The 4,587-nt window shown below is 40.6% G+C and overlaps 1 pseudogene; it reads right to left on the bottom strand.

Annotated features, from left to right (window-relative positions):
• Positions 1-2,911: 2,911 nt before the first annotated feature.
• Positions 2,912-4,587, bottom strand: part of LOC103199011 — a 5,809-nt pseudogene continuing 4,133 nt past the window's right edge.

Here is a 4,587-nt window from a genome sequence, read left to right as displayed (position 1 = left end):
ATTTTGGTTTTCTTCATTCTTCTTTGCTCTGAATGAGGAGAGACCCATTGTTGCATCTAGATGGCAGCTTGCTAGCTTTTAAGATCCCAGTCACTACTCGCCAAAGTAGGAGGTGGAATAATGTTTTGTATAGTATGTTATGCCAATTGAGCTTGATGTCCCCTGTGATTATGGTCCCAAGCCTGCAGGTTCAACTACTCAGTCCCTCTGGGTAGCTGGCTGTGACCAAGCTGTGACCACAACTTTGCCCCTTGTTACCATTGGTTCTTGATTGTATGCTACCTCCTGAAATGGTTGAACATCAACCAATTCTTTTTGGTACAATGACTCTGTGTATTCCTTCCATCTTCTTTTGATGTTTCCTGCAACATTCAATACTTTGCCCATAGAATCCTTCAATATGGCAACTAGAACCTTGAATTTTTTCTTCACTTCTTTCAGCTTGAGAAATGCCGAGCATGTTCTTCCTTTTTGTTTTTCTAACTTCAGGTCTTTACACATTTTATCATAATACTTTGTCTTCTTGAGCTGCCCTTTGAAATATCCTTTTCAACTCTTTTTTTTCTATCATTTTTCCCATTCGCTTTAGCTACTCTCCATTCAAGAGTAAATTTTTGAGTCTCTTCTGATATCCATTTTGGTCTTTTCTTCTTATCTTGTCTTTTTAATGACCTTTTGCTTTCTGCATGTATGATATTCTTGATGTCATCTCAGAACTTGTCTGATCTTCAGTCATTGGTGCTCAATGCATCAAATCTATTTTTCAGATGGTGTCTCAATTCAGCTTGGATATAATCAAGGTCATATTTTGGCTTTCATGGATTTGTTTTAATTTTCTTTAGCTTCAACTTGAACTTGCATGTGAGCAATTGATGGTCTGTTCCACAGTCAGCTCCTGCCTTTGTTTTGGCTGAGGATACTAAGCTTCTCCACTGCCTGTTTCTACAGAGGTAGTTGATCTGATTCCTTTATTTGGTGAGGTCCATGTTTATAGTCACTGTTTATATTGTTGAAAAAGGGTATTTGCAATGAATAAGTTATTGGTCTTGCAAAATTCTATCACACAATATCCAGTAAGGTGTTAGGAAGTCATTGAAGGACCTGTAGATCAGAGAGACCTGGATTCAATTAGGAATGTTATAAATCTCAGCCTGGGACATTGAGTAGCATCATGGGAGGGGGTTATTCTGTATGGTGGAAAACATGAGGAAAGGCAGGGTAAGTGCTTCCCCACCCTAGCAGAGAACGTGGCCCAGCATCAACATCTTGATGGCTCCATTGTGTAGGGTGGTCCCAGACAATGCTGTCTGGAGGTCATGGTACCTAGAGAAGTAGCAGGTATTCCAGACATATGCAGTTCTTGTCAGTGGGAGGATGCCAGGGGTGGCCAAGTGGAAAAGACCAAAGGGGATGGTACCTTGAGGGACTAGTTCCTGAGCACATGTGAGATATCTTGTCTTAGTTATTTAGTGCTACCATAACAAAGAATACCACAAGTGAGTGGCTTTAAAGAACAGAAATTCATTTTTTTCATAGTTTTGGAGGCTAGAAGTCCAAATGAGGATGGCTCTAGGGCAGGACTCTTCCTTGTTAATAGCACTAGTTTTAATTGGGATTCCTTGGCTTATAGACAGTTCCTTTCTTATAGACAATTCCTTTCTTACAGACAGTTCCTTATAGACAGGTCTCTTTCTCTTGTGTGTATCTCTCTCTCTGTGTCTGTTCTCCCTTTCTATAAAACATCACTCAGAAGGAAGTGCATTGTCAATGGAGGCTTGTGTTACTATGATGCTGACCTAGTTTCAGCAGAACTTCCAGACTCAAACAGACTAAGAAGAAAGGCCTGGTGATTGGCTTCCAAAAAGCAACCCATAAAGACCCTATGGATCACAGTAATCTGGTCCACAACCAGTCATGGAGTGGAGCAGGACTGGCTGCATTTTGTTGTAGTGCATGGGGTCACCATGAGTCAGGGGCCACCCAATGGCAGCTAACAGCCACTCAGAGGGAATTAGGCGTAGGACTCATTCTATTCCTATACAACCTAATTAAGATCACAAAAGAAAGCCTTATTTCTAAACAGGGTAGGGGTAAAATTTCAACATATGTTTTGGGAAAACACAATTTAATCCATAACAGACCCCCTGAAGCCTCTAGAAATACATTACAAGAAGACTTTGCATTGTACAAATAGAGTGAAAAAAATAGTTTTATATCAATTTTCTTGCAAAATGAAGATCATGTTTTATGTATGGTTTTGTTCTTGTTTGGTTCACTTAACATTATTCCAAGAACATCTTTTTATATCCTTAAATATATTGTACTTTCTTGTTAAATCTCAAGGAAATCTTTATGCTCAGAGATAAGGCTTCTTAACACCTAACACAACCCACAGACAAGATCTCCATGCAAATAAATCATAATATTTTACTTAAGTCAACTTAAAAAATTAAGAGCTGGAAAGATAAATTCTTTGGCTGTGCAGTGGCATGTCAGACTATGCATAATATCACAAAATATCAGTCTTACAAAAAAAAAAAAAAAGTCAAGGAAAAGATTATGCTCAAAATTGCTCCTGGCTGACTGGCCTCCTGGTTATTAATTCAAATGTCCCTCCCGTTAATGGCTTCAAACAGCTCTTGTCTCCTTTTATGCAAGGGGAAGATTGGACCCATTCCAAACAAAATAGCAGTAGCAGGAGGAAGCCAACATTTACAACATTGTTAGATAAGTCTAACTATTAATTCTCTTTTACCAAGGCCCTTTCATTTTTCATAGATATTTCTTTCTTTCCTTCTTCCTTTTTTTTTTTTTTTTTCTTTGAGAAGCAGGCAGATAAAGGCTTGTTTTATTGAAAGATTGATCTATATCACTGCCAAGGCCACTATGTACAGACAAGAGAGGGGGAGCTTTAGTTCTTGGTCTCTTCCTCCTTGGATGGAGTCTCGATGATCTCTTCTTTCTTGGCCTGGAGCAGCTCCTCACGGCGCTTGCCTGCTTTCTTGGTCTTAGACCCGTGGGCCTCAGGCTGGTCAGTCAGGACCTTCTTGCAGGCTTTGTCCACTTTTAGCTTGAGGATGTGTTCCATGAGAATCCGCTTGTTCTTTCTTTCTTTATTTTTATTGTGATTTGGGTGAAAGTTTACAGAGCAAATTCACTTTCCATACAGCAGTTTACATACACGTTGTCTGAAGACATTGACAGTTTACCCCAATGCAACACCTCCCCTCTCACTTTCCCCTGATAGTTACCTCTTCCCTGTGTCCATCCCTCCATGCACTCCTACCCCCTGAGCTGTCTCCCTGTGCATAAACAGCCTTTCTTTCTCCCATGATTGTTCTCTCCAAGGGATGTATCTACCTCAGGTACATGGTCAACTCTTATGCCTGTCTTTTATTTGGCTGGATGCCACAGGTGTGGGGTAAATTCCAGACCTGAAGGGCAGCTAGACCCTATAGTCTCAGTGGTTTCACTAGGCTCTATCAGACCATCAAACGTGGTCTCCTTTTTTTTTTTTTTCCAAATGATTTTGAGTTTTGTTCCACATTGTTCTCCCTCTCTATCCAGGATCTCCTACATATATCCCCCTCTGAGTGGTTGACAGAGGTAGCTGGGCACCATCTAGTTCTTCTAGTCTCATAGTCATATAGGCTGAGGATCGCATGGTGTACCAGTCACGAGGATTACTTGTTTCCATGAATCTTTGGTTTTCTTCATTCTTCTTTGCTCTAGGAGAGGAGAGACCCATTGTTGCATCTGGATGGCTACTTGAAAGCTTTTATAATTCTAGTCGCTACTCTCCAAAGTAAGAGGTAGAACAATGTTTTGTGTAGTATGTTATGCCAATTGAGCTTGATGTCCCCTGTGACTATGGTCCTGAGCCCTCAGGTTCAACTACTTGGTCCCTCTGAGTAGCTGACTGTGACCAAGAAGTGACTACAGCCTTGTCCCTTGTCAGCTCTACTATACCCATGGGAGTTCTTACAGAACATATACATACACTTGTAGAACCATTGTCTGCCAACCCTATACATGGTCTTGGGTACACTCCCTGTTGCATAGACATACCTAATCGTTTAGCCTGTCCACCCATCTATCTATCCATATACCCATGTTTGCCTTCACTGACAACCCAGTACTGTATGTGCAAAAGGGTTCATCTTTGTTTTCTGCACCTCCCATGTACCTCTCTATGTCTTCCTCTTCCTCAATGCCACCATGTTGATCACTCACATTTGGTACATTGCCCTTCTCTTCACCCAAATCAATATTTATGCCTACCTATCTAACAGTGTTCCTTACCCTACCCTCCCACCCCTGGTAACCAACAAAGAAAACTTCCTTCCGTATATAAACCATTCCTTGACTTTTACAATAACGGACAAATACAATATTTGTCCTTCTGCGATTGACTTATTTCACTCAGCATAACATAAACTACGTTATGTGGCAATTTACAGATTCTACATTATTCTTTAGGGTTGCATAGTATTCCGTTGTGTGTATGTACCAAAGTTTGGTTATCCATTCCTCAGTTGATAGACACCTAGATTGTTTCCAACTTTTTGCTATTGCAAATAGTGCTGC

Source organism: Orycteropus afer, unplaced genomic scaffold (assembly GCF_000298275.1).
Source record: "Orycteropus afer afer isolate SDZICR_OR568_19922 unplaced genomic scaffold, OryAfe1.0 scaffold00101, whole genome shotgun sequence".
Lineage (NCBI taxonomy): Eukaryota > Metazoa > Chordata > Mammalia > Tubulidentata > Orycteropodidae > Orycteropus > Orycteropus afer.
This window is presented reverse-complemented; position numbering and strand designations above follow the sequence as displayed.